Source organism: Papio anubis, chromosome 14 (genome assembly GCF_008728515.1).
Source record: "Papio anubis isolate 15944 chromosome 14, Panubis1.0, whole genome shotgun sequence".
Taxonomy (NCBI): Eukaryota; Metazoa; Chordata; class Mammalia; order Primates; family Cercopithecidae; genus Papio; species Papio anubis.
Genome location: NC_044989.1, coordinates 14,775,735 through 14,803,481, shown reverse-complemented (window position 1 = coordinate 14,803,481; position 27,747 = coordinate 14,775,735). Strand labels below are relative to the sequence as shown.

Below are 27,747 nucleotides of genomic sequence, written 5' to 3'. Positions count from 1 at the left end.
ATACTGTTTAAAATTGCTGAGGCTTAGTGAATCGCAGCAAGGGGTGAAGAGTCAGGCAGACGCCAGAGCCAGCACAGTCCTGTGTCCTGGCCAAGATGGTTGGACCTAAGGTTGCAGGTCATGGATGGATATGGAAGGGCTTTTAGCAGAAATGCGACGCGCTCAAACCTGACTTTTAGAAATTTCATTTGGTCAGCAGTGCAGAGACAGAGGCAGAGGGAGGGAGAAGATGCTTCCTATAAAAGACAAGATGGGCCAGGACAGAGACAGGGATAATGGAGGTGGCACAATTCACCTTCAGATCCTTGGAAAGTGGAGGCAGCAGGACTAGGAGCCGAGCTAAATGTGTGGAGTCCAAGATGCACAGGGAGGCAGTGTCCCGGTTTTTGCTGCCCACAGTCTGTGTGACCTTGTGCAACCTCCAATTCCTCATCTGTCAGATGAGTCTAGTCACTCCTACTCTGCCTCCTCACAGATTACAGAGATGACCCAGTGACTAAGCAAGGAAGGGTGCTGTGTAAATTGTAAAGTGCTGTTAAGTAGGATTTGCTATTATTATGTAAATCAGGGGTTGGAGAACTATGGCTCATGAACCAAATGTGGCCGCTGCCTATTTTTGTAAAGCAAGTTTTACTGGATGGCAGCCACAGCCAGTTGTTAATGTTACTGTGTATGGCTGCCTTCTTACTACAAGGCAGAGTCAAGTCATTGCATCAGGAACCATGCAAAGTCATTGCATCAGACCAAAGTCTGAAATCTTTACCAGCTGGCCTTTTACTGCAAAAGACTGCTGCTTTCTGGTTTAAGTCATGGGCTATGGTTTTGCCAGATTTAATTATTAATTGGTGTATGAAGATTCCTGAATCTCTCCATTTATGGATTTGAGTCCTGTTAGGCAATCAGCCAGGACTCTTTTGGGTGTCTATCTTCCCTTGGACCTGGCAAGGAATGATTTCCCCTCTAAGAAAGGGGGCTGAGTGTCTTCACAGCCCTGCCATCCTCCTCTCTCATTGAGAACACACAGGGAATATGCTAGTTTCAGTCTGGGTCATCCCTCAGAAGAGATGCAAAGAAGACCTCGCCAATGGGCTTCCTGTGAATTCCTACCTAAGATCTTGGTGCGCCCTTTCTTCTCTATCCTTTGCTGGTAGTTATTTTAGCCTGACTGTTGTTCATTTCACTAATTTTCCAATTTCCTGGAGCGATTTTGTTTCTCTGCTTCCTTCTCCCAGCAATTTTTATTCTTCTGTTTCAATTAACAGCCTGTGTAACAATAAATAGAAACCAGACTAAATTATGCTCATTATTGCCCAATGCTCAGCTCCAAGCCAGCACTTGAGGTTGTCACTTTTGGGGTTCAAACTACCCTTGACATCCCTTTGCATTTCTGGCTCTGAGGATGGCAATTACGCATTTATAGACAGAGAAGAACGGAGGGAAAAGGCCACTGGCCACCCAGGTTTGCCTCCTTCCTTGCCATTGCCTTTCTTACAAAAGAAACCAATTTGGGCTTTGTTTTTACATGAGGCCTCCAGCAATCCTCAGCTCCAGAAATATCAGGAGAATTTAGAAGCTGCATGTGCTATTAAATATTGTCTACGTTGAAAGCAAATAGAGGAACATGTGAAGTGCAAACACGTATCACCTTCATTTCTCACTTCACTTTGACTCGCTAAGATGAAGTCTGCTCCAAAGCCTAGTTGGGAACGTGTGCTCTCAAGCCTGAAAATGGCCCCACCCTCCCAGGCCTTATTTCCATGTAGTAGAGAAAAGGGAAAAAAAGAAAAGAAAAAAATAGAACACCAGAGCCGCCAGAGCCCTTGGAAGCAAGGTGGCCAATGTTTCTCACAGTGCAGATGGTGTAGAGGCCCAGATGCTATGGAAACCAGCACTGGATAGCTGCCAGGTGGGGCGGTGGAAGAGTTCTTCACTTGTTCAGGATCTGTTTGCTTTTTCAACTGGTGTGCAAAGAGTGCTTACTGCTGTCCTGATATAATTCCCAGCACTGGATAGCCTGTCCCACATCTGAGCCACAGGACCATTTGTCTGTCCCTGGCTGATTTTTCCTGCCTGCCCACCCCAGGCATTTGGCCTGGTTTGTTTCCCTTTCATTTGCCACTCTCTCCCTTGGGGACTCCTCCACATGCTACAGAATGGGATCCTGCCACTTCATCCTTCTGGCACTCCCACCCTGCAGCTGTTTCTGTTGTAATGGTTTTTCTGGAAGAAGACACAAATGTAGAGAACAGATGTGGGAGAACAAAATGCTCCGGAATCTCAGAATTTGCAGTCGTTGGCCCTGGTCTGTGGCTACTGACTCCCTTGGGAGAGACACCTCAGATGTTCTCATGGATACTGGCTCACTTCTTCTATTCCTGAGGTGGTCCTTAAGCCTCCCCTGCAGGACTCATCTCTCCCTGCCTCCAGAAATGTAGACCAAAAGTCCCGATGGTGAGATGTGCTTTCTCCTCAGGGGACGCAAGGTAGCTTCGTCTGGCTTGAACGAAAAGTGATGTGAATATTGGATTAGGGAGTAACCTTGTGCAAAGGGGAGCTCCTACTGAAGGATTGTGGTTAGGGGCTGGTGAGATCAAAGTGGAGCTTGGTGAATTTAATCTGCCAGTGATGTGTAGGTTAGGTTTGAGGGTATGAAACTGGAGGGGAAAGTTTAATTAGGCAGTAGTTCCATGCAAACAAACTGATGAAAGAGGAAAAAGGTAAACTGAATTTACTGCACAGGAAGGCAGAGACAACCTCAACCATCGGGGATTAGGCAATGTGCGATGGGGCCTTTGGATGAACTGTCACGGAACGACTTAGGGACAAGTGTGAGCACTGGGATTTATGGGTAGCAAAGTCTGAAGGAGAGCAGCCCCTAGGAAGGCCACCTCCCGGACCAAGGGCAAGGGTGGGGCTTCGAAAGACAAAAACCCCAGAGTCTGACACAGAGGCATGAGCAGTGGTGGGTTTCAACAAAGCCCTTAGCTTGCCCGTTTGTAACTGGCAGGTTGCCATGAGCTTGGTGCAGGCCAACTGCTGAGCCTCGCATCTGTTTGCTGGGTCTAGACAGTATAAGTTCACCCTTGGTTGTTATTTGCTGTTTTTGACCAATTTTCTGAGGAGCTTTTCCTTTGATTTTTTTCTTCCGGAGCCCTGAATGTTTGCTGTCTTAGGGAACACAAGGTGGTCGTGCCTGGGCAGGTCCATACGCATGTGCTTAAGACTCAGCCAAAACTTCTTTGATCAGAACAAATAAACCAACAATTTTGTGGTAATCAGAGATTCCTACCTGTTTGTGAATTCAGGCTCTATGGGACCCTGGGAAAGTCATTGTAACCTCTTGGAGCCTCAATTTTCCCACCTGTAATAAGCCTTACCTTGTTGGGCTGTGGCGAGGTTAAATGAGTATGTGTCTGACACACAATAGGAACACAATGACTATGACTGTGCAATGGAGAAAAACAGTCCAGGCTCTTGAGGCCTCCTTTGGCGCCTAGGATCCTTCTCTTTGCAGGAACTTCAAGCTCCAGGGGACCTTCTGAAGGCCTTGAGCAAGGTTCGGCTGCAGGGGCAGCCTTCCCGATTCCATCCTCACAGAGTGCTCCTCTCTCTCTGCTGAGCTGTCATTCTCTCTGGAGACAGGGAAGATGGATCACCATCTTGAAGATGCATCACTCGCATAACCACCCGCCTGACCTATTACAAGATTAAGCTGTCACTTAATTTGTTCCCCATTTAGTGCAGAGACATCCCCACCCCCTCACCTTTAGCAGAGCTTGGAGGAGGTGCTAGGAAGGAAGACAACAGTCAGGAGATGATCAGCCTCCCAGGCTGTCCTGTCTGAGATCTTCTGGCCCTCAGGGGCTACAGGAAGGAATTGGATTTGATCAGTGACTGGGGTGTCCGAGCTGAGACAGAGCCAGGCCATAGCCTCAGGGAGAGAATCGCTGGGTTTGGAGGCTGTGAGCAGAGCTCAGCTCTTTGTACTTCAGAGGATTTGTTTTAAAGTCGTGGCTTTATGGAAACCCCTCACCTTCTGTTACCTCCCCCCGAAATGCTCATCTAAAAGCTCCTGGCTTGTGCACAGAATATTGAGCTGTGGTGCACACTCCTCTCTTGGCTCCTGGGATAGGATTTGACATAATCAGCCTTTGAATTTCCAGGAGCCCTTAATCTTCTTTGACCCACACAGAGTCACAGATGAGCCTGTGAAAAATCATATGTAACAATTTCCTTAAATTCTTCCCTGACTTTTTTCTTTGAGGATTTTGAATCATAGGGTGTTTCTGAGCTGAAGGCGCCTTAGAAGTTGTTAGCACAGGAAGCTGGGGGCTGGCTTCCAGACATCCCAGTTTTCCACTTGTTCATTCAGTGTGCAACCGCAGCAGCACCAATAGCTTTGTACTTGGCTTTCACTTATGACATCTTGTTTAATCCTCAGTGCAGCCTCAGGAAATGGGCGTCATTGTTTCCATTTTACAGATTAGGAAACTAAGTTTCAATGGCAGATAAGCCACTTGCCCAAAGACAGGGGGCTAGTCAGAGTCAGAGTGTGTATTCAAATTTATGTCCATTACGTCTATGTTCACAGGCGGAGAGTCACCATTACAAATAGTATTCATAGGGTTTTGATGGAACTAGGACCATGTCAGGAGCCAGACCAGAGATGAATTTACAACTAGGCCAACAAAGATGATGCCTCAGGGTCTAAATTCCCGTGATTACATCTTTTGGTAAAATGTACAGAAGATATTGTATCTGTAATTGGTTAAAGTAATTGTCTCTTTCTGTTCTGACTTCTTTCCCATCCCTTCCCCTCCGGCCGGGGGGCATGGAGTGGCTGCGGGCCAAATTCGATTTGGGAACATGTTCCCATGAATTCAGTGGGAGATATTCACATGGTCACAGTCACTTTTGGAAATAGTTAGGTTACTGCTGTTTGTCCTAGGGGAGGAAGGGCTTCCAGAAATCCTCTTACTGTTCACTGTGCAGACCCACCTGGCATCACACACAGAAGTGTAAGGTCAGAGGTTGTAAAACAATATGACATGTCTGAGGGCACCAGGCAGCAGATGTCTGTGGCTGGTGCAGGAGAAACAAAGTGTGAAAAGTACACAGCCAGAGCTAGTCTGCGGGAGCTCCTCATCATGAGATGTGCAGACCGAAGTGAGATGTTTAGTTCTTATCTAATAATCAAATGGAAGTTCTTTCTTGTTAAGAATATAGTCAGTTGGCCAGGCATGGAGGCTCATGCCTGTAATTCCAGCATTTTGGGAGGCTGAGGTGGGCGGATCACAAGGTCAGGAGTTCAAGACCAGCCTGGCCAACATGGTGAAACCCCATGGTGGAACTAAAAATACAAAAAATTAGCTGGGCATTGTGGTGCGTGCCGTAGTCCCAGCTACTCAGGAGGCTGAGGCAGGAGAATTGCTTGAACCCAGCAGGTGGGAGTTGCAGTGAGCCAAGATTGTACCACTGCACTCTAGCTTGGGCAACAGAACAAGACTCTGTCTCAAAAAAAAAAAAAAAAAAAAAAGAAAAAAAAAGAGAAAAGAATATAGTCAGTAACATATATATACACACATATACACATATATATAATTATAAAACCACATTTTTTTGGTTGTTTGGTGGGAGTCACGTGAAATGGAATTTCTGAAAATACTTGTATTTTGTGAAGTGTATCCAATTTGAGGCTGGGATCAGGCCACAGTCAGACGGAGGGGGCCATTGGTACCACAGAACCACAATTAGCAAGTATGTCTGTGTGCAAAGTCACGCTTTATGCATCCCAAATACTGTGACTGAAACCTGAGTTTTAATCCATCATGCTAGAAGAAAGACTGAATTAATGTTTTACTGTTTCTATGTAAATAAGTGTAGCAAATCATTGAAATCATATGAAAAGAGGATCACAGAGTGTGCAGACACAAACTGTAGAAAGGAAGATTGTAAAGGTGTTATCAGGCAGATAATTAGAAATAAAAAGGCTTGTTTTCTAGATTTCATGGTACTGTATTGGTCTGCTTTTGACATTTTGTTATTTACAAACATTTTATTTCTAATTCCAAATAATTATTCATTTAACGTAATTTTAATTTTGTTATTTCGTATTCTTTTTCTAATCATGGGTCCCTGGAATTGTAAAAGTTTCAGGTTTCAATAAAATACACCCACCGCTGAGCAGAGAGCAATTCTGTAAACTGTGGCGTGCTCTGAGCATGTCGCAGTGGTAGTGCCCCTGTCTTGCAGGTGGGGACAGGGCGAGGATGTGTTGGGGAGGTTCCTGGAAACTCCCATGGAAGTGAGAAGTCGAGGTGTCTCCTAGTGGCCTGCCCCACTTTGGCCTTGCATTCCCAGGCCAACCTTTTAGAATGCAGGGTCCTGAGTGAAAGATCACAGCAGGGCCCCAGAAACTTTAGGCGTCATAAAGGAAGGAGCAGGATCACTATGCTTGCCACAGAGAAGACAAAGTACAAAGTTCTGCTGTGGGTCATCAGATTAGCCTTTACCGTGTGAATCTAAGCTCTAAAAAACACTGTTTCTGTCCCACGCCTCCACCCATTGCCTGCCCATATCCAAAGTCCCAGTCAAGTCCTGCCTTTTCTAGTACCTTTCTGGCCTGCCTAGGCTGCCGGGTATCCTCTAGGGAGTCTAATTTCCATCCTGCCCAGGCCCCTCCTTGGATACTTTGTGTCCTCTACATCTGCCAGTTGTGTGCTCTTGGGCAGCCAATAACCTCTCTGAGAGGCAGGGTCTGCAACTGCAAGCTGGGGGTGAGTCATGTTTAAGCAACTTGCCCTGTCTACTGGAGGAGCTGTGTGAGTACCAGATGTGCACTGGGGGAGAAAGCATTTACCGAGCTGTAAGTTACAAGCTCCAGTAGTAAAGTCACTCTGCTGATTCTCTGTACTTATGTCAGATCCCCCAAGTTATAGTTGGAATGAGGGTACAGCATTCATGATCTTGAGGCCTTCTATAGCTCCTTGTACAAAGAACATGCTCAATCAGAAGTTGGGAGTGCTAAGGTGGAAAGTGACTGTTTCTGGAGTCAGACCTGGGCTGGAATTTTATATTGTTGTATTACCGATGCGATCATGAAGACTTTACTTAACCTTTCAGGGCTTTTGTCTTTCTACTGTAAAATGGGAAGGAAAAAGAAATACTTAAAAGACCAGTTGAAGGAATTAATGAGGTCATGCATATAAAATGTCTAGTACACCTTCTAGCACAGCACCTTGCAACTGTATTTGGTAGACATTATAAAAATACTTACTAGTATTTGTTTTATACCAGTGACTCTGCTAGGCACTAGGGATGCAAGCATGAATAGGATTCAAGGTCACTAATAATGAGGAAAATGCAAATGAAGATGAGATACCATTTTAAAAATACAACATATTAGAAAAATCTAAATTATTGATACTATCAAGTATTAGAAGGGGTACGAAAGGGCAATTCTTCTTTCTGTTGGTGCGAGAATAAATTGGATTTTAAAAGGGCAATTTCACAATTTTCACTTACATTTAAAATATGCACATACTTTATTTTATTTTAAGTTCTGGGGTACCTGTGCAGTATGTGCAGGTTTGTTACATAGGTAAACGTGTGCCATGGTGATTTGCTGCACCTAATACTCAGCATGTATTAGCTATTTTTCTTGATGCATTCCCACCCCTGACAGGCCCCATTGTGTGATGTTCTCCTCCCTATGTCCATGTGTTCTCATTATTCCTCTCCCACTTATGAGTGAGAACATATGGTGTTTGATTTTCTGTTCCTGTTAGTTTGCTGAGGATGATGGCTTCCAACTCCATCCATGTCCCTGCAAAGGACATGATCTTGTTCCTTTTTATGGCTGCATAGTATTCCATGGTATATATGTACTACATTTTCTTTATCCAGTCTCTCATTGATGGGCATTTGGATTGGGTCCATGTCTTTACTATTGTGAATAGTGCTGCAATCAACATATGCGTGCATGTATCTTTATAACAGAATGACATATTCTTTTGGGTATATGCCCAGTAATGGGATTGCTGGGTCAAATGGCATTTCTGGTTCTAAGCCTCTGAGGAATCGCCACACCGTCTTCCACAATGGTTGAACTAACTTACGTTCCCACCAACAGTAAGAAGAAAAATGTAAAAGCATTTCTATCTCTCTGCAGCCTCGCCAGCATCTGTTGTTTCTTGACTTTTTAATAATCACCATTCTGACTGGTGTGAGATGGTATCTCATTGTGGTTTTGATTTATATGCACACACTTTTAATCCAACAATCCCACTTCTCAGTATTTACTCTAGTGAAACATTTACAAAGGTTTTTACTGCAGCATTGTTTGTAAGAGTGAAAACTGGAAAAAAAAACCCACACTCCCTTAAATACTCATCAGCAGAGGATTGCAATCTATGGTGCAACATACTATGAAATACCGTATATCAATTTTAAAAAAGAGAATGAATGAAGTCAATACATACTGACATGGAAATATCTTGGTGTAATGTTATTAAGTGAAAAAGTAAAGTATAGAACAATGTATCATTTATGCTAACAACCCTCTCCTCTACCCCCCAACAAAGTGTTTGTATGTGTCTATGACACCTACAGGGAGAAAACTGGATTGAAACAGCCAAAAACTACTGATAGCACTTTTCCCTGAGGAAGGGCTGGTGTTACAGAGGTGGTTGAAAAGGTCCTATAGTATTCTGCTTAATCAATACTGTCTCAACTATTAAAAAGTATATGCATTCATGCTTTACATGAATTAAAAAGAAAAAAAATACTAGGGAGTAGTCCACCGGCACTTAAGAATTCATATTCTGATTATTGAGATGAGCAGGGTATAGGTTCAAATCTGGAAGTTATTTTTAAGTGTACAGGACATCCTCCATAGTTGGATATTTTTCTTTGATTTTTGTCAAGGCTTGTCTTAGTCCAGGCTTCTACAACAAAGCACCACAGGCTGGTTTGCTTATAAACAACAGAAATTTATTTTTCACAGTTCTGAAAGCTGGAAGTCCAAGATCAGGGTGCCAGCATGTTTCAGTTTTGGTGAGGGCCCTCTTCCAGTTGCAGAGTGTTGACATCTTTTTGTATCCTCACATGGCAGGAAGCTTTCTGCTCGCTTGCTTGCTTTCCTTCCTTCCTTTCCTTTTCCTTCCTTCCTTCCTTCCTTCCTTCCTTCCTTCCTTCTTCTTCCATTCCTTCCTTTCTTCCTTCCTTTTCTTCCTTCCTTTCTTCCTTCCTTTTCTTCCTTCCTTTCTTCCTTCCTTTCTTTCTTCCTTTCTTCCCTTCTTCCCTTCTTCCCTTCTTCCCTCCTTCCTTCCTTCCTTCCTTCCTTCCTTCCTTCCTTCCTTCCTTTCTTTCTTTCTTTCTTTCTTTCTTTCTTTCTTTCTTTCTTTCTTTTCTTTCTTTCTTTTCTTTCTTTCTTTCTTTCTTTCTTTCTTTCTTTCTTTCTTTCTTTCTTTCTTTCTTTCTTTCTTTCTGTCTGTCTGTCCATCTTTCCTCTTCCATCCTCCTTCCTTCCTTCCTCCTTTCTTTTCTTTTCTTTCTTTTCTTTTCTTTTTCTTTTCTTTCTTTCTTTTCTTTCTTTCTTTCTTTCTTTCTTTCTTTCTTTCTGTCTGTCTTGTCTGTCTGTCTTTTCTTTCTTTCATCTCTTTCTTTCTCTTTCTTTTCTTTTCTTCTTCATCATATCATCATCCTCCTCATTATCCTCATCCTCATCCTCCCCCCTCCTCCTCCTCTTCCTCTTCCTCCTCTTCTTCTTCTTCCTTTTTTGACAAGGTTTTGCACTGTTGTCCAGGGTGGACAACAGTGGTGGTGTGTGGTGTGATCTCAGTTTACTGCAACATCTGCCCCCCAGGTTCAAACCATCCTCCCACCTCAGCCTCCCGAGTAGCTGGAACTATAGGAGCAAGCCACCATGCCTGACTAATTTTTGTTATTTTTTGGAAGATGGAGTTTTGCCATGTTGCCCATTCTGGTCCTGGGCTCAAGCAATCTTCCCAACTCCCAAAGTGCTAGGATTACAGATGTGAGCTACTGTGCCTGGCCTCCTGTTCTTATAAGGGACTTAATCACATTCATGAGGAATACACCCTTATGAACTAGTTAGCTCTCAAAGACCCCACCCCCAAATACCATCACACTGGGAATTAGAGTTCAACATATGCATTTTTTTGGGAAATGACAATGAGTTTGTAATATTCCACCCCTGGCCCCCAAATTTATGTCCTTCTCACATCCAAAATATAATTATTCCATCCCAACAATGCTAAAAGTCTTAACTTATTCTGGCATCAATTCTAAGTCTAAACTTTGAAATCTTATTTAAATATCATCCAAGTAAGTTATGGGTGAGACTCAAGGTGTGGTTAACCTGGAGACAAAATTTCTCTCTGGCTGTGAATGTGTGAAACAAAACAAGTAATTTGCTTCCAAAATACAGTGGTAGAACAGGCATAGGATAGTTATTCCCAGTTCAAAAGGGAGAAATAGGAAAAAGAAAGGAGTAAAGGGTCCCAAGTAAGTCTGAAACCTAACAAGGCAAGCAGCATTAAACCTTACATCTTCAGAATAATCTTTGGCCTGATGCTCTGCCCTCTATGCTCACTGGAGTGGCCGTTCCACTTTCCAGACCCACTGGGGTGGTGGCCCTTTCCCCAGAGCTCTGCCAGGCGGGGATCCTGCCCCCAGGGTTCTGCTAGATGGTAGTCAAGTTCTTAAGACTTTGGGTAGCTCATGGCTTTGGGCAGAGGTTGGCTGGTCTGTGGAAAGCTAGGTGACCTCCTTCCCCTTTGAAATCAAATAGATAGCCATGATGATCTCTGAATTGCCTTTAGGGTCATTTTTCCCTTGTCCTGAAAAATAGAGCATGTTTTCAGCCAAATAGCTCTGTTGTCGCATCTGTGCTGCCCCATATGATAACCTTCCTTCATTCCTTCCCAGATCCTTGTGCTTCAGTTCAAACTGGCAATTTTCCTGCTGGGGAGCTGGTTAAGTCCATGATTCACACCCATACGAATCTTCTTATTAAATGATTTCTTCACCATATCCTTGATGCTCTCTTTGAACATGTTTTCTCATTTTTTGCAATATAGATAGGCTGAGAATTTTCTAAATATTTAAGTTCTAGTTCCTTGTTGCTTAATAACTCTGTCTTCAGGTTATTTCCCTCTCCTTGTATTTTACTACAAGCTATCAGGAGGAATTAAGTTACTCCTTCAACACCTAGTTTAGAAACCTACTCAACTAACTATCTAATTTCATCACTCACAAGTTCTACTTTTCACAAGGCACTGGAACATAAATGCAATTTGGCAGTTATTTGCCATGTTACAACAATAATTTCCTGTTCTCTATTGTTGAGTTATATAATCCTCATTTCCATTGGAGACCTCATCAGAATGGCCTTTAAACGTTTCTTCATAACAGTCTCAGCTTCTTCTAGCACGCACCTCAAAACTCTTCCAGTCTCAATAGATTACCTCATTTCAAAGTCACTTACACATTTTTAGGCACCGTTACAGTGGCACCCCACTTCTTGGTACCAATTTCTGTCTCAGTTACAAACATCTAGTCCATAGCAAGGCTGGAGTTCAGGAGAAGCGTAATGACTGAGCACACAGTATTAGTTTAACCCCTGGGGATTTCAGAGTGTGGTCAGGAAACAACTCAACTCCATTCCTCTGCAGCCGGTTCAGATCTGCACTGTGGCACTAGCCAGCCCTGCCCTCTCTTCCTTCTCTGGCTGGTTACTCAAGACTTGTGCTGGCACCTCTGGCCACCCAGAGGTACATTTCTACACTTTTACATTCTTCCAGCTGAGGTCTCTTGGGCTTTCAGGAGGCCCTCCCTGACAGGATCTAGGACAATCTCTAGCCAGTTCTCTCTCACAGGGCCCCATCTGACCCCACATCATTTGCCACGAGGATTTCAGCATACACATGCTGGTCTGGTGCAGCAGCCTGGCTTCATATAACAGTGTTGCCTGCGCAGCTAGTCAGCCACAGGCCTTTCAGATTGAACAGACATGAAAAAGTTGGGTTTTCCCAGCTCTGGGAATGTGGGAAAAAGCTGTCTCCGTGGTCCTGAAGTCCCTCTTACTAGGCTGGAGTTGAGGGAGGAGGTGAGATTGCATTCCAACTGCCTCCCCATATCCTTTCTTCAGCTTTTTCTCTCTCTTGTCTTTTATCCAACCTCAGCTATAGACCAGAGGTGGGTAGTTTGCTAGGGGTCCTCTGCCTCACTGTGGACCATGGGATTAGTTGGCATTCATTGTCTCGAGACCTCAACCAAACAAAATTTGAAAGAGCTCTGTGTAACTGCCACAAAGAATGTAGTGAAGTTTGACCAGGACTTGGATCAAGACTGTGGACATGCTGAGATTATGGTTCTGAAGTCCTTTACTTTAAAAACGAGACTACTGAGGTCTAGATATGCTAAACCACTTGTCCAAGCTCACACAGTTATTTAGTGATAGAGCTGGCACTTAACATGAGACTGTTGGTTGCTGATAACCCTTGTAGCTCCCAACTCTATGTCAATTATCGTAAATTGCTTTATGACCATGAGATGCTTTATATTTGACAGCCAATGATTGGCATATTGCTATAAGATCTATACATTCTATGAAAACATTTAGATTATACTTTCTCTTTTTATATTTATAATCGAATGATGGAGTGGGGCATAGCACCAGATCTGCAATTCATAACTAGGCTTCTGAGGCAGTGCTGGGGACAGAGGAGAACATCCTGAGGTTCCTAGGGCCCTGGCATCGCACATGGAGAGTCCAGTTGGCCACACACAATCTCTTGCAGTAGTTCTCAATGAGAGGACATCAGCAATGTCTGGAGACATTTTTGGTTGTCATAACTAGTGATATTGGTATCTAGTGGGCAGAGGCCAGGGATGCTGCTCAATATCCTACCATGCACAAGATAGTCCCCACAACAAAGAATGTCTGACTTCAATGTCAATAGTGCTGAGAAACCCAGCTGTAGAGCATGAACTGCCAAAAGCTGTATTAATGATTGCACATCAGCAATTCAGAGGTGGAGCAATTTGGGGCATGGACTAGAGCAAGATCTACAAGCCTCACACACACAGCACTGCCACTCTCCCCTTCCCTGCCATCCTGGCAGAGAGAGAGGTGCCCACACTTGCTCTATCCTTCCTCCTTTGCATTGGCATCGGGAGTGGAGTCTACCATCAAGGCCAGGTTGGGTAAAGAAACTCTTGTGCCTGGGAAACTCATCAGTATGAACAGCATGTTACATTGTTGAATTTACCCTGCTCAGACCTGTACCAGTCATTCTCCTGCTAACAAAGCTCCAATAATTTAACCGTACATTGCTGTGATCTACAGAATCAAGCTTCAACCCACCTCTACCTTTCCCTTCCTTGCACTCTCCTCTGACTAGCACATACTCCAGCACCCTGAGCTTCTATCTGTTCCAGAATGTGTCCTGCTTTTTCATTGCTAGGACCTCCTGTGTATTTTTTGTGTGGGAAAAATTGTGCTTAAAAATATCACCTTCCCCACTTTCCCAGAAGATGATTTTCTGAAGACAACAGACAGCTGCTTAAATTAATTAAGAGCAGAAACAATACGATGAAGAGTTTCCTCCCTGGTGAGCTGTGGAGGCTGTGATACTGAATTTTTTTTTCATGCTAAAAAGTTTGCCTTTCAGAAAACAAAATTACTAACATTTTTTGAAAAATGAATCCTTTTGGCTCTTTCTTGAAATCTCAACTCTTATTTGAGAAAACACTGCAAATATTAGATTTGAGAGTCTGTGTTGAAAGCACCTAGAATCTCCTTCTCCCCGTCCCCTGCCTCCTGACCTTCCCTGTATTTAACAGGTAACATTGGGAAGGGCACCAGACAATGCCTCCCAGGCAGTCAGCGGCAAAGTTGGAATGGAAGACAGGCCTGCACTCTGCCACCTCCTCTCTGTCCTTAGCTCTGTGACTTTGATGGGGTCATTTGCCCTCTCTGGGCTTCCTCATCTGGTACGTCACCTGATTATACCTTACTAGAACACACGAGAACATGAAAACCTATCGGAATGTTTTGATCAGTCACCATCAGCCCTGCTCATATACTTCTCACTGTGATATACGCAGGCGTGTTCTTCTGAGGCCCCGTAATGGGTTTCTTCTGATTCCTTTATCTCTCCCAAGAGTTTGCTGAAATTACTTTAGTTTGACTTCTGTATTTTACCTCATTTTTTCCCCCTTTCTGATCTCAAGGTTCCTCTTTTCTTTTTTTGTTACTAACAAGCTTCATCTATAAAGTCAGTGTAACGGTGGTGAACCAGCCTGAAGGCAGCGAGTCTGTACCAGCTCATTTCAGGATAAGATTTATAATGCAATTATGGTTCTGAGAATAGTCTCACCTTTGAGAGAAGGTGCTTTGATTAGAATTTGTAGCTGGATCCTCCTAGTGGGACCTTCTTCCTGATGTCAGTCTTACCTTCTATTTTTTAGAGAGTTCTCTATGAGCTTTAAAAGCTATATTTTAAAATCAACAATTTTTTTTATTATGAATCCTTTTGGAACTGAGTAAAAATCGACAAGCATTCATTTCTTCATTGAGCAAATGTGCCCTGAACACACACTGTACATCAGGTTCTGGGGCTACAGCTATGAACCAGACTAAGTTGTATCTTTTAGAAGCCTACAAACTAATAAGGGAATAAACTCATTCACTCTATGTTCCAGGTGTGATTCCAGGTGTTGAGAATTTCGTGCTGAATGAGATCGATGAGTTCCTTGCTGTTACGCCAGTCACATTCTAGACTGGGGAGAGAGAGAGAATTAACAAGTGGGGAAGCACATAAAAAAGAAAACATTATGTAGTGATAATGCTTTGAAAAAATAAAACTGAATAATGTGATAGAGGCTGGGACCTTCTTTAAAACTGAGGTTGGGGACTTACTGGTCCTTAGTCTGATACTGCAATGTCAGGAAGGCAGGAGAATGTCAACATCTGGAGGCAGGGTGTTCCAGGAGAGGAAAATCTCAAAGATTCAAAGTAGCTGGAGCTTTTTGGGTTTGAGGACAGAGACACTGTAGCTTAGAGAGCAAGATGACATCAGAGGAACACAGCTTGCTCAATTATGCAGGGCCTTATAGGCCAGGGGATGGAATTTGGATTTTATTCCAGTACAATGAAATAAAATTATTCAAAAGTTTTAAGCAGGGAAATGACACAATCTGATTTATGTTTAAAAAAGATAATAATGCCCTAGCTTTATCAGATTTTGCAATTAAAGTTGTTTTTGCTTCAAAAATGAATTGGGCACTTTCTAAACACATTAGATAATAGTTCTCCAATTTTGTTATGTGTCAGAATCACCTGGAACGCTAATAAAGAATACAGAGACCCAAACTTGTTGAAGTAAAGCAGACGCTAGCCCTTCGGGTTTTTCCACTAACTTACCTAGATGATTCTTACTCATACCAGTGTTCAAAAACCGCTGGGTTAGAAAGCAATGCAATTATCTGTTGTTTAAAAGTCAGTTAAAATGCAGCTATAAGCACATCAGTTCCTAGTGACTTTTTCAATGGTAGACCTTTAATTATCTTTCAGGTTTTTTCTGTGGCAATTTATCTATTTAAGAAAACTATAAAACAACTGCCTATATGAATATAAATGCAAAAATTTCTAAATATTAGTCAATAAGTCCCAGCAATGTATCAAAAGAATAAAGTGTGATGATGAGGCAGAGTTGCTTTCCAGGAAACGAAGTTTCAACATCAATGAAACATGTAGATATATCTATTATATTAACCAACTGAAGGAGAAAACCTGCATGGCCATAGTAACAAATGCTAAGGCATGTGATAAAATTCAGCACCAGTCCCTATGCCAACTCAAAAAAACAGGGATCAAATAAAACTACATAAATATGATAAAGACTAAATACAGCAATGACAGGAATATGAACAACTAAAAATCAGTGGTAAATGTTTTTCTGAATGGAAAAATATTAATTAAAATTAGGATCTGTAGAGGAAGCCTCCTATTCCCTTCATTATTTAATATGGTTAGGAAGTTTTTAGTGAATGCAAGAACACAGCAAAATAAAATAACTGCCGAAAACATTTGGAAAGAAGAAATAAAACTATATTTTTTAGCTTATAATAGATTTTACACTAAAAAAAACCCAAGAGAGTCTAGTAAAACTACTATAATTATTAAGAGAATATGGTGAAGTGGCTAGATATAGGAGCTATCTACAAAAATTAATGACTTTTCTCTAATTTGATATGGAAAAAATTTATTTACAATATTGAAGTCTAAAGTATACACAGTGACAGATAACAACAAGAAAAATAAAAATATAAAGTACTTAAGAGTAAATAAAATAATAAAGGCACAAAGAAAACTCTGTACACAAAAAAACTATCACAATCTTATTTAAAGACATAAAATCAGCCTGAGCCAAAAATATGCATTGTTCTTGGATGTGTGGAACAAGAATCTCCACAAGTGAAAGAACTTTTGTTACACACTTATCTATCACTCTAAATTAATATTAAAAGTTAATGCCATGCCAAATAGAATCCCCCTTTTTCTGAGGAGAGGGAATTTAGACAATGATCCTAAAGTTTATATGAAATAATAAAAGCCTGAGAGAAAATATCCATGAGAAGTATGATAATGAGCAGGGAGTAGAGACCAGGTATTATTATACCCTAAAGTCACTGTAATCAAGTGAATATGGAATTAGTTTATGAATGGACAAATAAGTTAGTAAGACACAAAATAGAAAACTCATAAATATGTCCTAATACATGTGAGACTAATATTTAAGAAACGAAGCTGGCACAACCAGCTATTCATCTGAAAGAAAATAAAAGTAGACACACATCTTAAGCCATATTTTATTCTACATCATATATAAAATATATTTCAGATAAATTAAAGAGTTAAATACAGCAAAATCTAGAAAACTACATGTACAATATGGGAGTTAGGAATATCTTCTTAACTGAAACTGCAAACCCAAAAGCTATATAAGAATATGAGCATATGACAAAACATTAACAAAATGAATCCAGAAGCACATCAAAAAGCTAACCCAACACGATCAAGTAGGTTTTCTCCCTGGGATGCAAGGTTGGTTCAATGTACACAAATCAACAAATGTGATTCATCACGTAAACGGAACTAAAGACAAAAACCACATGATTATCCCAATAGATGCAGTAAAGGCTTTTGATAAAATTCAACATCCCTTCATGTTAAAAACTCTCAATAAACTAGGCATCAAAGGAACATACTTCAAAATAATAGGAGCCCTCTATGAGAAATGCACAGCCAACATCATACTGAAAACTGTCACAAGACAGGGATGTCCACTCTTAACACTCCTATTCAACGTGGTATTACAAGTCCTGGCCAGAGCAATCAGGCAAGAGAAGGAAACAAAATGCACCCAGATAGAAAGAGAGGAAGCCAAACCATCTCTGTTTGCAGATGACATGATTCTATATCTAGAAAATCCCATAGTATTTGCTCAAAAACTACTTGAGCTGATAAGCAACTTTATTGAAGTTTCAGGATACAAAATCAATGTGCAAAAATAAAAAGCAATCCTATACACGGCCAGCGCCCAAGCAGAGAGCCGAATCAGAAATGCAATCTCATTCAGAATTGTCACAAAATGAGTAAAATAACCTGGGAATGCAGATAATCAGGGAGGTGAAAGATCTTTACCAGGAGAATTACAAACCACTGCTCAAAAAAATCAGAGATGACACAAACGAATGGAAAAACATTCCATGCTCATGGATAGGAAGAATCAATACAGTTAAAATGGTCATACTACTTAAAGCAATTTACAGATTCAATGCTATTCCTATCAAACTACCAATGGCATTCTTCACAGAACTAGAAAAAGCTATTTTAACATTCATATGGAACAAAGAAAAGTCCAAATAGCCAAAGCAATCCTAAGCAAAATAAACAAAGCTGAAAGAATCACATTGCCTGACTTCAAACTGTACTTCAAGGCGATGGTAACCCAAACAGAATGGTAATGGTACAAAAACAGACACATAGACCAATGGAACAGAATAGAGAGCCCAGAAATAAAGCCACATACCTACAACCATCTGATCTTTGATAAAGCTGATAAACACAAGCAATGGGGAAAGGACTCATTCAATAAATGGTGTTGGGATAACTGGCTAGCTATATGCAGAAGATTGAAACTGGACCTCTTTATTACACCATATACAAAAATCAACTCAAGATGGATAAAATATACCAAATGTAAAACCTAAAACTATAAAATCTTGGAAGATAACCTAGGAAATACCATTTTGGACACTGGAAGTAGCAAAGATTTTATGATGAAAACACAAAAAGCAATTGCAACAGAAGCAAGCATTGACAAATGGAACCTAATTAAACTAAAGTGCTTCTGCACAGAAAAGGAAGCTATGAACAGGGTAAACAGGCAATCTACATAATGGGCAAAAATATTTGCAAGCTGTACATCTGATACAGGTCCAATATCCAGAATCTACGAGGAACTTAAATGAACGTTCAAGCAAAAAGCATTGCCCATCACAAAGTAGGCAAAGGATATATGAACAGACACTTTTAAAAAGAAGACATACATGCAGCCAAAAAGCATTTTAAAAATGCTTAGTATCACTAATCACTGGAGAAATGCAAATCAAACACAATGAGATACCATCTCACACCAGTCGGAAAATGGCTATTTTCAAAAAGTCAAAAAACAGATGTTAGTGAGGTTACAGAGAAAAGGGAACACTTATACACAGTTGGAGGGAGTGTGAATTACTTCAGCTTTTGTGGAAAGCAATGTGGTGATTCCTCAAAGAACTAAAAACAGAACTACCATTCAACCCAGCAATCCCATTACTGGGTATATACCCAAAGGAATATAAATTATTCTACCATAAAGACACACTCATGCCTAAGTTCCTTGCAGCAGTATTCACAAAGACGTGGAATGAACCTAAATGCCCATCAACAGTAGACTGGATAAAGAAAATGTGGTACATATAAACCATGGAATACTATGCAGCCATAAAAAAGAACAAGATCTTTTTTTTTTTTTTTTTTGCAAGAACATGGATGGAGCTGGAGGCCATTATCCTTAGCAAACTAATGGAGAAACAGAAAACCATATACTGCATGTTCTCACTTATAAGTAGGAGCTAAATAATGAGGACACATGGATAGAAAGAGGGGAACGACAGGCACTGAGGCTTACTGGAGAAAGGAGGGTGGGAGGAGGGAGAGGATCAGAAAAAAAAACAAAACCCTTGGGTACTATGATTACCCGAGTGATGAAATAATCTGTATGCCAAACCCCTGAGTTACAAGTTTACTTACATAACAAATCTGCACATGTATCCTTGAACCTTGAACCTAAAATAAAAGTTAAAATCTTAAAATAAAATAAAATAATTTTCCAGAAAAGAAAGTGAGGATATATTTGAATATGTAAAAATAAAAATTTTGTGCACATAAAAATCCCACAAATAAGTTAAATACCAAAGATAATGCGTTGACAATATTAGTGATAAAAATGAACACAGTGTGAATATTTTTAATATTCAAAGATCTCTTAACAAGTTGACAAGAAGTCAAACAACCATTAAGAAAATGAGGCGGGGGCGGAGCAAGATGGCCGAATAGGAGCAGCTCCAGTCTCCAACTCCCAGCGCGAGCGACACAGAAGACCGGTGATTTCTGCATTTTCAACTGAGGTACTGGGTTCATCTCACTGGGGAGTGCCGGACGATCGGTGCTGGTCAGCTGCTGCAGCCCGACCAGCGAGAGCTGAAGCAGGGCGAGGCATCGCCTCACCTGGGAAGCGCAAGGGGGAAGGGAATCCCTTTTCCTAGCCAGGGGAACTGAGACACACAACACCTGGAAAATCGGGTAACTCCCACCCCAATATTGCGCTTTAAGCAAACAGGCACACCAGGAGATCATATCCCACACCTGGCCGGGAGGGTCCCACGCCCACGGAGCCTCCCTCATTGCTAGCACAGCAGTCTGTGATCTACCGGCAGGGCAGCAGCGAGGCTGGGGGAGGGGCGCCCGCCATTGCTGAGGCTTAAGTAGGTAAACAAAGCTGCCGGGAAGCTCCAACTGGGTGGAGCTCACAGCAGCTCAAGGAAACCTGCCTGTCTCTGTAGACTCCACCTCTGGGGACAGGGCACAGCTACACAACAACAACAACAACAACAACAAAAAAGCAGCAGAAACCTCTGCAGACGCAAACGACTCTGTCTGACAGCTTTGAAGAGAGCAGTGGATCTCCCAACACGGAGGTTGAGATCTGAGAAGGGACAGACTGCCTGCTCAAGTGGGTCCCTGACCCCTGAGTAGCCTAACTGGGAGACATCCCCCACTAGGGGCAGTCTGACACCCCACACCTCACAGGGTGGAGTACACCCCTGAGAGGAAGCTTCCAAAGCAAGAATCAGACAGGTACACTCGCTGTTCAGAAATATTCTATCTTCTGCAGCCTCTGCTGCTGATACCCAGGCAAACAGGGTCTGGAGTGGACCTCAAGCAATCTCCAACAGACCTACAGCTGAGGGTCCTGACTGTTAGAAGGAAAACTATCAAACAGGAAGGACACCTACACCAAAACCCCATCAGTACATCACCATCATCAAAGACCAGAGGCAGATAAAACCACAAAGATGGGGAAAAAGCAGGGCAGAAAAGCTGGAAATTCAAAAAATAAGAGCACATCTCCCCCGGCAAAGGAGCGCAGCTCATCGCCAGCAACGGATCAAAGCTGGACGGAGAATGACTTTGACGAGATGAGAGAAGAAGGCTTCAGTCCATCAAATTTCTCAGAGCTAAAGGAGGAATTACGTACCCAGCGCAAAGAAACTAAAAATCTTGAAAAAAAAGTGGAAGAATTGACGGCTAGAGTAATTAATGCAGAGAAGGTCATAAACGAAATGAAAGAGATGAAAACCATGACACGAGAAATACGTGACAAATGCACAAGCTTCAGTAACCGACTCGATCAACTGGAAGAAAGAGTATCAGCGATTGAGGATCAAATGAATGAAATGAAGCGAGAAGAGAAACCAAAAGAAAAAAGAAGAAAAAGAAATGAACAAAGCCTGCAAGATGTATGGGATTATGTAAAAAGACCAAATCTCCGTCTGATTGGGGTGCCTGAAAGTGAGGGGGAAAATGGAACCAAGTTGGAAAACACTCTTCAGGATATCATCCAGGAGAACTTCCCCAACCTAGTAGGGCAGGCCAACATTCAAATCCAGGAAATACAGAGAACGCCACAAAGATACTCCTCGAGAAGAGCAACTCCAAGACACATAATTGCCAGATTCACCAAAGTTGAAATGAAGGAAAAAATCTTAAGGGCAGCCAGAGAGAAAGGTCGGGTTACCCACAAAGGGAAGCCCATCAGACTCACAGCAGATCTCTCGGCAGAAACTCTCCAAGCCAGAAGAGAGTGGGGGCCAATATTCAACATTCTTAAAGAAAAGAATTTTAAACCCAGAATTTCATATCCAGCCAAACTAAGTTTCATAAGTGAAGGAGAAATAAAATCCTTTACAGATAAGCAAATGCTTAGAGATTTTGTCACCACTAGGCCTGCCTTACAAGAGACCCTGAAGGAAGCACTCAACATGGAAAGGAACAACCGGTACCAGCCATTGCAAAAACATGCCAAAATGTAAAGACCATCGAGGCTAGGAAGAAACTGCATCAACTAACGAGCAAAATAACCAGTTAATATCATAATGGCAGGATCAAGTTCACACATAACAATCTTAACCTTAAATGTAAATGGACTAAATGCTCCAATGAAAAGACACAGACTGGCAAACTGGATAAAGAGTCAAGACCCATCAGTCTGCTGTATTCAGGAGACCCATCTCACACGCAGAGACATACATAGGCTCAAAATAAAGGGATGGAGGAAGATTTACCAAGCAAATGGAGAACAAAAAAAAGCAGGGGTTGCAATCCTAGTCTCTGATAAAACAGACTTTAAACCATCAAAGATCAAAAGAGACAAAGAAGGCCATTACATAATGGTCAAGGGATCAATTCAACAGGAAGAGCTAACTATCCTAAATATATATGCACCCAATACAGGAGCACCCAGATTCATAAAGCAAGTCCTTAGAGACTTACAAAGAGACTTAGACTCCCATACAATAATAATGGGAGACTTCAACACTCCACTGTCAACATTAGACAGATCAACGAGACAGAAAGTTAACAAGGATGTCCAGGAATTGAACTCATCTCTGCAGCAAGCAGACCTAATAGACATCTATAGAACTCTCCACCCCAAATCAACAGAATATACATTCTTCTCAGCACCACATCGTACTTACTCCAAAATTGACCATATAATTGGAAGTAAAGCACTCCTCAGCAAATGTACAAGAACAGAAATTATAACAAACTGTCTCTCAGACCACAGTGCAATCAAACTAGAACTCAGGACTAAGAAACTCAATCAAAACCGCTCAACTACATGGAAACTGAACAACCTGCTCCTGAATGACTACTGGGTACATAACGAAATGAAGGCAGAAATAAAGATGTTCTTTGAAACCAATGAGAACAAAGATACAACATACCAGAATCTCTGGGACACATTTAAAGCAGTGTGTAGAGGGAAATTTATAGCACTAAATGCCCACAAGAGAAAGCAGGAAAGATTAAAAATTGACACTCTAACATCGCAATTAAAAGAACTAGAGAAGCAAGAGCAAACACATTCCAAAGCTAGCAGAAGGCAAGAAATAACTAAGATCAGAGCAGAACTGAAGGAGATAGAGACACAAAAAACCCTCCAAAAAATCAATGAATCCAGGAGTTGGTTTTTTGAAAAGATCAACAAAATTGACAGACCACTAGCAAGACTAATAAAGAAGAAAAGAGAGAAGAATCAAATCGACGCAATTAAAAATGATAAAGGGGATATCACCACCGACCCCACAGAAATACAAACTACCATCAGAGAATACTATAAACACCTCTACGCAAATAAACTGGAAAACCTAGAAGAAATGGATAATTTCCTGGACACTTACACTCTTCCAAGACTAAACCAGGAAGAAGTTGAATCCCTGAATAGACCAATAGTAGGCTCTGAAATTGAGGCAATAATTAATAGCCTACCAACCAAAAAAAGTCCAGGACCAGATGGATTCACAGCTGAATTCTACCAGAGGTATAAGGAGGAGTTGGTACCATTCCTTCTGAAACTATTCCAATCAATAGAAAAAGAGGGAATCCTCCCTAACTCATTTTATGAGGCCAACATCATCCTGATACCAAAGCCTGGCAGAGACACAACAAAAAAAGAGAATTTTAGACCAATATCCCTGATGAACATCGATGCAAAAATCCTCAATAAAATACTGGCAAACCGGATTCAACAACACATCAAAAAGCTTATCCACCATGATCAAGTGGGCTTCATCCCTGGGATGCAAGGCTGGTTCAACATTCGCAAATCAATAAACATAATCCAGCATATAAACAGAACCAAAGACAAGAACCACATGATTATCTCAATAGATGCAGAAAAGGCTTTTGATAAAATTCAACAGCCCTTCATGCTAAAAACGCTCAATAAATTCGGTATTGATGGAACGTACCTCAAAATAATAAGAGCTATTTATGACAAACCCACAGCCAATATCATACTGAATGGGCAAAAACTGGAAAAATTCCCTTTGAACACTGGCACAAGACAGGGATGCCCTCTCTCACCACTCCTATTCAACATAGTGTTGGAAGTTCTGGCTAGGGCAATTAGGCAAGAGAAAGAAATCAGGGGTATTCAGTTAGGAAAAGAAGAAGTCAAATTGTCCCTGTTTGCAGATGACATGATTGTATATTTAGAAAACCCCATTGTCTCAGCCCAAAATCTCCTTAAGCTGATAAGCAACTTCAGCAAAGTCTCAGGATACAAAATTAATGTGCAAAAATCACAAGCATTCTTATACACCAATAACAGACAAACACAGAGCCAAATCATGAATGAACTTCCATTCACAATTGCTTCAAAGAGAATCAAATACCTAGGAATCCAACTTACAAGGGATGTAAAGGACCTCTTCAAGGAGAACTACAAACCACTGCTCAGTGAAATAAAAGAGGACACAAACAAATGGAAGAACATACCATGCTCGTGGATAGGAAGAATCAATATCGTGAAAATGGCCATACTGCCCAAGGTAATTTATAGATTCAATGCCATCCCCATCAAGCTACCAATGAGTTTCTTCACAGAATTGGAAAAAACTGCTTTAAAGTTCATATGGAACCAAAAAAGAGCCCGCATCTCCAAGACAATCCTAAGTCAAAAGAACAAAGCTGGAGGCATCACGCTACCTGACTTCAAACTATACTACAAGGCTACAGGAACCAAAACAGCATGGTACTGGTACCAAAACAGAGATATAGACCAATGGAACAGAACAGAGTCCTCAGAAATAATACCACACATCTACAGCCATCTGATCTTTGACAAACCTGACAAAAACAAGAAATGGGGAAAGGATTCCCTATTTAATAAATGGTGCTGGGAAAATTGGCTAGCCATAAGTAGAAAGCTGAAACTGGATCCTTTCCTTACGCCTTATACGAAAATTAATTCAAGATGGATTAGAGACTTAAATGTTAGACCTAATACCATAAAAATCCTAGAGGAAAACCTAGGTAGTACCATTCAGGACATAGGCATGGGCAAAGACTTCATGTCTAAAACACCAAAAGCAACGGCAGCAAAAGCTAAAATTGACAAATGGGATCTAATTAAACTAAAGAGCTTCTGCACAGCAAAAGAAACTACCATCAGAGTGAACAGGCAACCTACAGAATGGGAGAAAATTTTTGCAATCTACTCATCTGACAAAGGGCTAATATCCAGAACCTACAAAGAACTCAAACAAATTTACAAGAAAAAAACAAACAACCCCATCAAAAAGTGGGCAAAGGATATGAACAGACATTTCTCAAAAGAAGACATTCATACAGCCAACAGACATATGAAAAAATGCTCATCATCACTGGCCATCAGAGAAATGCAAATCAAAACCACAATGAGATACCATCTCACACCAGTTAGAATGGCGATCATTCAAAAGTCAGGAAACAACAGGTGCTGGAGAGGATGTGGAGAAATAGGAACACTTTTACACTGTTGGTGGGATTGTAAACTAGTTCAACCATTATGGAAAACAGTATGGCGATTCCTCAAGGATCTAGAACTAGATGTACCATATGACCCAGCCATCCCATTACTGGGGATATACCCAAAGGATTATAAATTATGCTGCTATAAAGACACATGCACATGTATGTTTATGGCAGCACTATTCACAATAGCAAAGACTTGGAATCAACCCAAATGTCCATCAGTGACAGATTGGATTAAGAAAATGTGGCACATATACACCATGGAATACTATGCAGCCATAAAAAAGGATGAGTTTGCGTCCTTTGTAGGGACATGGATGCAGCTGGAAACCATCATTCTTAGCAAACTATCACAAGAACAGAAAACCAAACACCGCATGTTCTCACTCATAGGTGGGAACTGAACAATGAGATCACTTGGACTCAGGAAGGGGAACATCACACACCGGGGCCTATCATGGGGAGGGGGGAGGGGGGAGGGATTGCATTGGGAGTTATACCTGATGTAAATGACGAGTTGATGGGTGCAGCAGACCAACATGGCACAAGTATACATATGTAACAAACCTGCATGTTATGCACATGTACCCTACAACTTAAAGTATAATAATAATAAATAAATTAAAAAAAAAAAAAAAAAAAAGAAAATGAGCAAAAGTTGTACATTTTCAACTCGGAGAAAAGCAAATACCAGTGCCCAGTAAACTTACTAAATGATGTTTAAATTAACTCTCAATTAAGGAAATAGATTAAAATCACTGTAAGATGTAATCTTATACCCGTTGATTGGCAAAATTTAAAGAGAAACTTAAAACTGATAGCTGGCAAGGATGAGAGGAGAATAGTACTTTTAGTTTTAGCTTGGAGAAATGTCAAAAGTTACAATCTTTTTATAAAGCAACGGGCAACATCTATTAAAATAAAAACTAAATATATACTTCATCCCAGCAGATCTACTCCTGCTGATCTTTCTTACATAACGTAAATATGAAATTCCCATGATTTAAGAACTCAGAAGTAAGGATGATTCATGTGGTATTAGTCATGGTGGGAAAGCAAAGAAAAACCTAACAAAGTGAGCGAAGTGAGTACCTATCAATAATTGAATAAATGAAAAAATTGTGGTTGAACACATACAATAGAATACTATAAAGTGCTTAAAAATGAGTTAGCTACGTAGTTGATTGGTCTTATCACTAACTATGATTGAGTGAGAAAAAGCATTATGCCATAAAATATATATATTAGGATTCCATTTTTATAAATCAAACTGACAAAATGCCTCTTATATGCATACAGATATAGATATGTATATGCACATATATATCAATATAGAATTGAAATAACACAGAAAAATAATAATGGGTGCAGATGAGGAGAAATATAGCTTATCAAGATGGGCTACAGTGTTTGGGGAGTGGGGAGGTTGATGTAGGTGAAGGGGGAAGATGGGAAACCAAACAAAAAAATAAAAAAAAAACCTAAATGGGAAAATTATACATGTAATATCATTCATATAAAAGTATATACCTATATATATATATACACACACACAAATAATAAAAATGATTTTTAAAAATCAAACATTCTAAAAATATTAAAAAGATCACTCTAGACAATATGAGAAGAATGGAAGAATGGATATAGTATGCAAATAGAAGCAGGACGGGCAGTTACAAGGCCATCCAATAATCCAGGTAAAAGATGATGGGGGCTGCAACTCAGGGTTAATTGTAGAGATGAGAGAAATAGACAGATATGTCTTGGAAGTTACAGATTTTCTGATAGATTGGATATGGAGAGAACTGAAAGGTAAAAATGGGTGGATAATGGATTCATTTTACTGATAGAAAAGACTGAGTGATGAATGGCTTGGTTGAGGGAAGAAATAAAGGGTTCTCTTTGGGAGGTACGTTTAAAGTTTGAGATCCCTATTATAAATCTAGTTGAAAAGGTCAAGTAAGTAGAAAGACCTAGACTCTTACTCCTAAATGAGTTGACAATGACTCTCATTTTGGGTAGTGAGATTGTTGACACATTTTGGGTAGTGAGATTGTTGACATGACATCAACGTCTTAGATAGCAGTAAAGTGTGAGGAGTCAGTCATTGAGAGGAAGACAAAGACAACTTAATATTTGTTGAGCACTGACTGTAAAGTAGACCATTCACAAAAATTAGTTCATCGAATCCTCACAGCACCTGAATGGGGAAGCTATTGTTGTCCCCCTTAAGGTGGGTGTTAGGGTGCGTCATGCTTATCTGCCTCTTGAGGACCAGGACACCCCTTCTCTGGCAACCAGATGTCTTAGCTGTTGACAGCCCATAGGTGAGGCCACTGCATGGTAGCTCACTTCTTCCCCTGCCCAGGCTTGCTTCTTTCACTCGATCAAGGGATGTTTCAAGAGTAGTTCCTACGAGCAGTTGCAGACGATGTTCCCAAGAATATCCCTTCTGCCTACAATTCTCCATTTCAGAGTCTATGTTCTGGGGAACCTGAACCCTCAAGATCAGAGATGACCAGTGACTAAAC

At 41.1% G+C, this 27,747-nt stretch overlaps 2 long non-coding RNA genes across 2 annotated transcripts in view; one reads left to right on the top strand and one right to left on the bottom strand.

Annotated features, from left to right (window-relative positions):
• LOC110741028 overlaps window positions 1–27,747 on the top strand; it is an 89,652-nt gene that overhangs the window by 32,494 nt on the left and 29,411 nt on the right. The gene's annotated exons all lie outside the window — the stretch shown is intronic.
• Window positions 14,724–27,747, bottom strand: part of LOC103876741 — a 63,709-nt gene continuing 50,685 nt past the window's right edge. The window contains exon 5 of the long non-coding RNA XR_002516536.2: window positions 14,724–14,808. This is a non-coding gene — a long non-coding RNA (uncharacterized LOC103876741). The remainder of the gene's footprint in view (window positions 14,809–27,747) is intronic.